Consider the following 10,938-nt stretch of genomic DNA (forward strand, 5'->3'; position numbering starts at 1 on the left):
TTTGTTTCCTGGGAAAAAAAATTGAATTTGGAAATTACCTAGTAGAACTTTGCAAAGAATTTTTGGTATTCTCTCTCTTATTCTCTCCATTGATATTTCTCTTCCTCCCCAATAATATAATTTGGGGGTAGGGTTTGGATACTTTGGAAATGGAATTACATACCTGTCCTTTGGAATTTGAAGTATGGGTTGGATGTATGAGGTTTGAACATATTATCTGAGCTACCTGTATTTTATAGTTTGAGTTGAAAATGACTTTCTCAGAATAGACGATTCTGGTTATCGAAGGAGCCAGTTTCATTGGCTCTTACATTGTGGTTCAACTTCTTAATGAAGGCTTTAGGGTTTCGATCATCGACAATCTTGATAATTCCATCACCGAAGCTGTTGATAGGGTTCGTGATTTGTTCGGCCCTAAGCGTTCTCAAAATCTTGAATTCCACCTAGTATTCAATTTTGTGTGTGTGTAAATTTCTATTTTGTTTGGTTACCAAGAAAATGAGGGAAAAGAAGGTTAGAAATTAGAGATTCTTGAATATCTTGAGCAATGCTGGTTTTAATTTTCAGGAGATTTGTATATATTTTTTTTTAAATTAACAATTTCTTGGCAACCAAATGGTGGCGTTTTGAGGTTTTTAGCTTTTGGTTACATTACGTGTTGGTTTGATTGCAGGGTGATCTTAGGAATAAGGACTTGGAGAAGCTCTTTTCTCAAACACAGTATGTTTGATTTCAATTACATTAGCAGTGCTATGATTTTCCACTATTTTCATTCAATTTTATTGTTAACTATTTTCTACGAAAACAAACAGAATTATAGACTTTTTCAGAATTGGCTTAATTTTGTGCCATTGGCTTTGTTTGAGACAGATTTGATGCTTTGATCCATTTTGTTGGCCTAAAAGCTGTTAATAAGGAGAGTGTTGCAAACCCTCACTGTTATTTTGATAACAATTTGATTGGCACTATTAATCTTTATGAGGTTATGGCAAAATATGATTGTGTTAGGGTACTTTTTTTTTAACACCTAATTTTATTTGAGTATGACCTATTTATACCGCTAATAAGTTATTGGGTTTTCCCAAATATTTTTTGCTCCATTATTATGTTAATCACAAATGTTTCACATCTCATCATCTAAATTGGGTTATGATATAAAATATCACAAAAAAAAAACCCAAAAACTCATATTTTATCCAATTTTATTATCATTATTTAGCTAAGCCCAAAACCAGCCCTATGAACCCAATAAACACATCCTATTCTATTTAAAGCCCAAGAATACTTATGCTTGGCAATATTTGAAAAGCACATAATTCAAGTCCATGGCAAAACAATTTTATTAATGGAATTCAAATCCATGATCAAAGCCCATGATTTAAACCCATGGCAATTTATTTATCCAAAGCCCAATTTCTCATTGGCAATATCAAACCCTAGTTCTCGCTAGCAATATTTAAAGTCCAATTCTCATTGGCACTATTTGTCAAAAAAGAGCTCAAGATTATCAATACTTGGCAAAGAAAAAATATCATTGTAAAATATTACCATGACAAAAACCATGGCAATCGTCCTATAAAAAAACTCATTGGGAGTTATCTTGAAAATTATGTTCTCATAAAATCGCGACATCCATAATATACGCCTTTGACACTCATAAGTTATGATGCGATTATTAGAAACCCATAAGATTATCATTTAAGTTATGATGCGATTATTAGAAACCCATAAGATTATCATTTAAGTTATGATGCGATTATTAGAAACCAAGAACATTATTGCAACATGGAATTCATCAAAGTAAATATTATTTACAAAAGTATTTTGAAACTTGTCCTATTATTTCAAACATTACAACTAATTGCCCAAAGGCCCATTGCAAGTATTTATGAAAAAACCCAAAAATATTTACTAATAAAAGTCCATAAGGAATGAAAACCCATGGCAACATGTGCACACAACCGGCCCTTGTTCATCCCTAACCAAAGAAACAACTAGAGCCCCCTACAAGAGGACCAAGCCTTTGAGGATGAACTAGGGGCTGTTCCATCAGTTTTCTGCCACCCTCTACCTGACGTGAACAATACCCAAGGGCTGTCATATCAACTGAAGTCAAAAGGATGAAGGAACTACATCATCTTCCTCAAGACTGCACCTCCAGCGAAAGGGGAGCTGAAACCAAATTATCCAAACTTCAACAAATTGATACTATAAATGTTAAAAACGTTCAAGACGTGATTCATGTGCCAAACCCATGAATCCTAAAGGGGAAACAATTGGGAACATGTGGTTTGGAGGGCATAAAGGGATCTCCAGTGGAACCCTCTAAAGTGGACTTAAACTTTGATACCTGGCTTGGGGTGTTGAATCCTACTTCCTAGGGTCTAAATCTCAATTGCAGCACTAGGATTCTTCCTTAATACTTTCCTTAATCCCATTGGCTAAACACAATCTTAGCAATCTTAGCATTTAATGCAAGATTACTCCAAATACTACCTTGCCCAAAGAAGTAAAATGGCCCCAAAAGCAAATCTCTCATTTTTAGGCCAAATCCAGGTTATTAATTTAGCTGACCTGCTCCCCTGAATCAGATCTACGTTTTTTTGGATGCTTGTTAATTAATGCTTCTCTAAACTCCATTATAAAAGCATGAGCACCTTAGCCCACAAAGGGATAGCCACCCCCCTCTGAGACTTTGGGGTTCGTTTGCCATTTTTACTGGTGGTTTAGCTCTCTTTAATCTCACCACTTATCATCTTTAGCCTACACTCATCTAATCCCAGATATTCTTCTCCCCCCTTTACACAATCATAGCTCAAAAATGTCCTCCAACTAGTCACAAACAGCCCATTACTCACAAAAAGCTTCAATCTCAATATTAATCCCATCTCACTCACTCAAAATAGCCCACATTCACCTCATTCATGCTTTATGCACACATACTCACCAAAATTTTAGTTTAATACTTGCTGCACTGAGCTGGAGATCTTTCTCTCCCTTCATTCCATCCTATTTTTCCTCTTTCATTTGTAACTATGGAGCCTTTAATCCTTGTTTATTATTATTATGATGATGGCCATATGTTTTGGAAACTATGGAAGTTCTCCCTAATGTTGACTTAATAATAATAAGGAAAAAAATATGATTTTTACCATGTAAACACACTTATTAACCTGAAATTACCTTACTGCTAGAGATAATACCGTACTACTAGAGGACTAATTTGAACTATCGGACCAGGACCATTAATGTACTAATTAAATATTGTAATGTGTTTTTCATTGGGCTTTTATTGCTGTTTTGTCATGTGCAGCTTTTGTTTCTTGCTTGGATAGGCTTTATCATCACACCAAAAGCTTTTGGGTATCATCTCAAGAGCCCATAGTCGAGTTTCGGCATGGCTTCCCAACATCTTAGATAAAGGCATCAATTTCTCCCTTGATAGATTGCAAAAAGGTGTGTCCACAATTTAATTTCTTGAACTCATTTGATTTTGTTTTTGAATCTTGCGCTTGTAACAAATGGTTTGGAAGTGAATCAACAATAATCTATGTCTTAAAGAATTTTTGGCTGTTGAGTTATGCATTAAACGTTCATCTTAGTCATATTTGATTTTGCAAAATCTTTTATTCCAGTATATTTCTTTTCAAATCATAATTGCATAAACTATGATTTGTATATGTAGCTGTATATTTGTGGAAGCAATATTGTTGTTTTTGGCATCTTACTGCTAAATTGAAGTTTTTATGTTCGATGTCTAATTATTTTGTCCCCACGGGCCTTGTAAATCACCCACCATTGTAACTATTGAATCATAAAAAATGTCTAATTATTTGTTTGTCGAAAGTAGTTATAGCATTCAAGTTCCAGTTGAATCTTTAACAGAGAATTGTTTAGTATTAGAATGTGAACCAATGCAACTCAAGTCTCAGTGATTTCAATTCTGAAATAAAAAGATCTTCGCTAGTAGCTAGTAGGTTATGGTTTTAAATTTTGGGACTTCAAAAATAAAAATAAGATTCTATATATATCAAGTTGCCTAAAAGATGGTGCATTTAAGTTTAGCAACTAAATGACAGTCTGCACAACGATAAATGGGTAAAACAGTGGGTATCTTTCTTCCTCACAACTCACAAGCAAGATGGAGATTGAGATCACAATAGAGACAAGCCAAGGCATATGATTCACTATTGATTGATAAAATCATATTTTTGATAACATAATGTCACCTTGAACACACTGTGAGTGATAAGATGGACCAATTTCAATTTGTTGGTACATCTTGAGCAAAATTTGTAAGGTCATATGAGTTAGCAACAGTAAAATAGATTTTGATTGTTGATATAAAGTCTTAGGGTCCGTTTGGATACAGCTGAAAACTGAAAACTGAAACTGAAAACTGAAAAACACTGTAGCAAAATAATTTTTAAATGTGTAAATAGTACTTTGGGACCCATTTTTAATGAAAAAGATACTAAAAAGTGAAATTTGTAGGTCCGTGAATAGTACATGATGTGCACTGATTGGCTGAAAAAAGTTAGAAAAGTCAAACTTTGCGGCTACTATTCATTGAATAGTGCATGAACAGTAGCCACAATCTCAAAAACACGTGGAAAAAAAAAAAAAAAAAAAAAAAAGAGAGAGAGAAACACAGACGCAGACGCGCTGGAAATCAGCCCAATCCAAACGTACTCTTAGTCCCAAAACATTGGAGTAGTCTATAGATCCTCAACAAGATTGAAACTCTAACATTGAAATATTTTTTTATGCGGGCTTTTCTGTTGGATTTAGTACTCTTTTCCGGTTAAGGACAACTTAAGGTGTGTCCCTCATTGAAGATTTTTTTTAAATTTTAATCTTAGATTAAATGGAATTGGGTTTTTTTTTTTTTTTTTTTTGGCCTTTAGGATTGGTTTTGTGTAGGGCTTTGTGAGTTCTTACAATGAGTTATTTCCCTGCTTCTTCACTACACTATCTCCACCCAACCTTTGCCTTCATTACCTCTATTTTGTAGTAATATATTAATTGTTGTGTTATTTTGTTTATGCATGTGTTGGTTGCTTTGATTAAATTTTCATTTCCGTCTGTTTTCTTTCCTCACAATCTTTGCTTCCAGATTATCAGCGGCTTTCTCATAGGTTGAATACATCAAAGCTTATTGAAAATAGTGGTGAGTTCCTAAACTTGATTGTATTTAATAATTTTGGAGAAACTCTAGTCTTGGTAACCTGCTACATGATGTGCCTTGTGAGTGGTGGCTATGTCAAGTTGTGTACCTAATTTGATGAAATTCACTATGAATTCTTATACTCAGCTCTGCTTTTCTGTTTTTGGCATAATGTTGCTTCTTTGATTTTCTTTTCTTTGCCATTCTTTTTCCTCTTATTATAAAGTTTTTCAACCAATGGATTGGCAGAATATTTCCAAAATAAACTGGTGGACACAATACATTTTATGGAGATTCTAAATTTAAAAGACAGTGTTGAAAAGGATACCTTCTTCCTCAAGCTTCCAAATTTAGCAGAGCAGCTTCCTCATCCAATTGTCCTGAAAAAGGTGTGACATGGAAATTCTAATGTTATATATCTATTTGAAATGTCTTTGAATGCCAGCTTATGTTTTTGTTTTCTTGTTTCTATAGTTAGTTTCATTATTAGCTTCTGCACTTGAATTTGGTTCAGCTGCTGCCCCTACTTTGGCTGCCTTGTTGAAAATGGGTTCCTTGGCTTTTGACAAAAGAATTCAGTTCCAAGGTCATGCTCTTTCAGTACCCTTACAATATCCTGATTTTCAGATGTTAATTTTTGTCTTATAATGATCTGGGTTGATTGATATCTATCCATATAATGCATAGAGCTCTAGTTGCTAGTTTGGCCAATTTGATGACTCTATATGAACTAGCCGTTTTTGTGATGCCCTAGGAATAAAATCTATGTAGGTGCAAAGGAGAATTATTTTTTTGATAAATAATAAGATTATACAAATTCGAAAAAAAGAGCCACCCAAGAATACAGGAAATATACTGGTTAGACAATTAGTACATTGGACTTGATGTATTTCGTTGTATACATTAGATTTTTGATGTATTTGGTTGTAGTATGTGGTTTTTGTGCATGATTGTGGTTTTTATTTATTTATTTATTTAGAAAATCTTATTTTGAGGGTCAAAAGACCGTTAAATAACCTTATTTATCAAAGGTTGTACATGTAGATCTTTTAACTCTTGGTAAATAAGGTTATTTAAGGGTCTTTTAACCCTTAAAATAAGATCAGAGCACTTGTTTTAAGGGCCACGAAGGCCTTCAAAATTTCTTTTTCGATAGTATAAGTTTTGAAGGTTATCAAGGGTCGATTTGACTCTTAAAAAAAAATTTATTGAGGTTTTTTAATACCTTTTTCAAGGATTTTGACCCTTGAAAAAAGTCAACTTTGTTGTATTTATAGCTGACACAACCAAAGACATAGCCTAGCGCTATCCCACGGAGGAGAAATTATAAGATCCACATGGTGGACAAGTAATGTGGTTCACCATTCCATTAAAAAGCTTCCACTTGTTTAAAATTGTTAGTTAGAATTTTTTTTTAAACATAAATTAATTACTGACTCAGCAATTTTAAACAAATGGAAGTTTTTTAGTGAAATTGTGGATAAATAACGTGATCCACCAGAAGACTATAATTTCTCCCCACGGAGAGAGAATATGTGAACTCTTAAAAAAAAAAAAAAAAAAAAAAAGGATTGAGAATGTGATTGTTAGTTAGGAGCATCCAATCTACTTCCCCGCATATTTCAGTTCAGCCCCTTCAAATCCCCTTATTTAATTTCTTTATTAAAAGGGATGAAATAAAAATAGATGCTCTGGGTTGATTTTATGATATGGATTTATTTTTAACAAAAACACTAAAAGTCTAAAAGAATGTATGTATATACAGGGTCGGACCCAAGTGGGCCCCGCTCCCTTGGGTCCAATTTTTTTTTTAATAGTTATTATATATTTTAATTTTGTAATTATAACCTCTCCTCCTCAATAAGCCTAGTTAATTTCATTCAAATAGCAACTATCTAATCTAAAAATTTAATAAAAACAATAAAAACATTCACAATAGTGATTGTATTTTAGCAAAAAAAAAAAAAAAAAAATACTATTTTACCACCAAAGAAACAAAAAATCATGCGTTACTAAAGAAGCTAAAGCTAAATTATTTTCAACTACAGTCAACTGATATTTATTTTGTTAAGATTATATCTCTTCCTTCAATTAAAAAACTCAAATTATCTCTCTTCATTTTTTATTTTAATGAGTTTTTTTTTAATATTATTTTAAATGCAGTGTAAAAAAAATAAAACGTTTGATATTGGATGTATTGTAAAATAGTTTTTTGATATACTAAAAGTTAAAATTTTTAGCACCACCATTAGTAAATGATTGCATCTTAATGTATTTAGAAACAACGATTTTGTGTATTTATAATTTTTTTTAATACTATATAGATGCTTATTTAGAGTTTTTTTTTTTTTTTTTTTTTTATACTCTAGCCCCGCTAGCTTAAAAACTTGGGACCCTTGATTGTTACTCATAAATCATGGACATTTGGAATGTTCATTTTATTGTAAAAGACTTCTTTTTTTTTTCCAAAGGTGAAACGAAGTTTTTATGTTTAGCATATTTGCAATTTATGCACCTAACTTCTGTTGTTGTTGTTGTTGTTTTTTTTTTTTTTTTTTTTTTTTTTTTTTTGTGTTGGGGGTGGGGGGGGGGGGGGGGGGGGGGTTGTGTTGGAGAAATAACCTTTGAGTTATTTGTTACAAGAAGATAAAGATCTTGAGACATAATTATAGTCCGACAAGGATTTTGAGACATAAGGCCTAAACTCACTTTCATTTAGTGGGGGTGTTGTGGATAACTATAATTTAAAGGTTCTAATAATAGCGTGTACATCCATTTACCTCTATCCTAATTCGTAATTCTTCACGATTCAAGTAAGATTTGCTTTATTATTGTCTTATATCTCGATAAAAACATTAAAGAAAATAAATTCACTCGGATTAGGTTGGAAATAAATAGGATTTTCTTGGCATCTCTCTCCAGTTGTAGTGAGTTTGGCAGAAATAGAATAGTCGAGTCGCTTTTGTTGACCTGCGTCAAGAAGCCCCATATGTACCACCGATGTCCTCATCATACCTTTATCCCGTTGAGGAATATATTATCCGAAAAAAAAAAAAAAAAAAAAAAAAAAAAAAAAAAAAAAAAAAAAAAAAAAACCATTAAACTGAACAAGGATTGGGTAACTGATCGAACCCTGCCTAAACCTTGCAATTTCACATATAAAGTGGTCTTTAAAGAAGGTGCTAGTCACTGGCGGAAATGACACAACAAACCCAAACCCAATATTAATCCAATATATATTAACCATATCTGCTAAAGAAAAAAAAAAAAAATCATTACCTGTATCTGGCCCATTCCTCCAACTGAGGCCCCTCCAGAGTTCAAATACAAAACCTCTCTCTCCTTAAACAAATCCCTAAATTACAAATAAATAAACCCAAATCTGTCTTTTTCAACCAATTCCTAATCACCAATTACAAAGAAAAATAATCCCAAATTTGTCTTACGGTTTCCCATTCTGCCACCGTCTCCTTGTTGCCTCCCTAACTCGAGGAGCCGCTTGCAAGGCATCTCGCCTAACGGTCCACACTGACCTGTGGGCTGTAGCTAACCACTAGTACTTCTCCCTTTCTCTCTCAGTTCACTACAATAATGTTGATTGTATTTGGGTAGCTTTTATATTATATATAATATATGGTTGGTATGAATAAACGAGTGACTTTTACTTTTTATTTATTATTGAATGAGTGGACTGTATTCATATAGTTATTATTGATATGATATTTTGATTATAAAAATATAAAAGTGTTGACTATTGAAATATAACTTATATTTTATAATCTTCCAAAAAAAAAAAAAAACTTATATTTTATAATAATGCTTTTTGGTTTTTTAATTTTTTTTAATTTTTACTTTATTTTTTGTGTGGAGTTATTATTTGCTTAATAGTTGAAGCTACTGCTATTCTCGGAATACCCCTGAGTTCAACCCGGGCTGAGGACAAACTGTTTTGGATGGCTACACCCAATGGCTGCTACTCCACCAAGTCAGCATACCACCTCCTTTCAAATGAGGTAGCAAAGAAAATTCCTGGACCATCAAACACGTCAGCCCACAAGAAGTTTTGGTTGGATATTTGGCAATTGAAAGTGCCGAATAAAATTCGACATTTCATTTGGAGAGCAGCCAACGAATCCTTGCCAACAAAAAAGAATTTATTGCAGAGGAACATCACGGCGAACGCCCTCTATGACCATTGCAGCAGTGAGACAGAGGACACAATTCATGCAATCTGGGGGTGTGCAGAAGTTAAATCAGTTTGGTGGGAGCTGGAGCGTTGTAGACCTTTATTGGCTGAAACATTGGTTTGCTTTCGTGACCTGTTCCAAGGAATTTTAGCGCAAAACATTCCACACTTGGCTGAGCTGTTTGCTTATATTTCTTGGAGCATCTAGTTTAACAGGAACGCACAGAGAGTGGGAATAACCACTGTGACTTTGGGAAGGATCTATAGTGATGCAGTTGATCGGCTTCATGAATTTCAAATGGCACAAGATTATTCAGTGCAACAAGTTGTGGCACACCCAACCCATTGGCTACCTCCTCCACCAAATCAGTACAAGGCTAACAGTGATGGGGCGATTTTCAAGGACTCGGGAACGGCAGGTTTGGGAGTGGTGGTGCGTGAATCCGAAGGGATGGTGATAGCAGCGTTATCGGAGCGCATTGCTTTACCACCCATGGTGGAGGACGTGGAGCCATTGAACTCGGGTTATAGGATGTCATCTTCGAGGGAGACTCTGAGATCATTCACAAGCACCTTATATTGGACTCACCCTGCCTGGCCGCCTTTGGTCATATATCATTGATGATTCGCGTAGGCTAATCTCAAGTTTGAGAAATGCTTCTTTCACACATGTTAGGCGTAAGGGTAATATTGTTGCAGACAAGCTTGCCAAATTGGCAAAATTCTTGTACGAACCTCAAATATGATTAGAAGACATCCACTGTGATGTAACCAATTTTGTAATACTTGACAAAAGTTTAATGTTTACGTAATAAAAATGTCTTACCGGTTTCTCAAAATAAAAAAAATAAAAAAAAAAAAGTTTTCTCTTACTATACTTAGGTTGCGTTTGGGGTAAGTTTATATTGGGCTGTTTTTTTTATTGTTTAACTTATTTTTTTTACTATTTATGGGTCCCACTGTATTATTTCAACTAACTTTTAGCTTTATTAATAGTATTTTTAGCAAAAAGTTTTCAATTTAAATTAAATAAGTTATTCTCAAACGGACCCTTAAACGTAGTTTATACTTTGCTAATCACAAATTGTAAGTAACTTGCCTATAATTGATGTAAAGCAGGAAAAATGTTCAATATTTAGAAACTAATGTTCAATCCTTTGTCTCAATTGTTAAATCTTTAGATATTGAACCCCCTAGAAGGGCTTAAAAGTTTATTATTACTCTTGTAGTTGCAGCCATTTTTATAGAATTTGTATTTTCAGCCATGAAACTTGTCAAAACAAAATTTTGTAACAAGATAGAAATGAGTTTTTTTAGTGATTATTTAAATGTGTACATAAAAAAGTGTTTTTATTTAAAAAAAAAAATTAGTACCATGAAGGAACTAATGACACAACTTTAATCGGTTAAAGTTAACTTATAAATCAAGTTTTTTTTTTTTTTTTTTTTTTTTTTTTTTTTTTTTTTTTTTTTTTTTTTTTTGTCTTTGTACATAAGATTTTTGTTATAGTAATCTTGGCTCCCCTGGAAAGATTTTTTGGCTCTGCTATTGGTGCTAGTCGTCAAGATACTAAAACATTGGTTG

At 33.3% G+C, this 10,938-nt stretch overlaps 1 long non-coding RNA gene across 1 annotated transcript; it reads left to right on the forward strand.

The window, feature by feature from the left end:
- The first annotated feature begins 332 nt into the window (after nucleotides 1–332).
- LOC115988952 lies at nucleotides 333–892 on the forward strand. Its single transcript, XR_004091721.1, has 3 exons — nucleotides 333–395; nucleotides 674–720; nucleotides 871–892. It is a non-coding gene; the product is annotated as an uncharacterized LOC115988952 (long non-coding RNA).
- Nucleotides 893–10,938: the final 10,046 nt, after the last annotated feature.

Source organism: Quercus lobata, chromosome 5 (genome assembly GCF_001633185.2).
Source record: "Quercus lobata isolate SW786 chromosome 5, ValleyOak3.0 Primary Assembly, whole genome shotgun sequence".
Classification (NCBI taxonomy): Eukaryota; Viridiplantae; Streptophyta; class Magnoliopsida; order Fagales; family Fagaceae; genus Quercus; species Quercus lobata.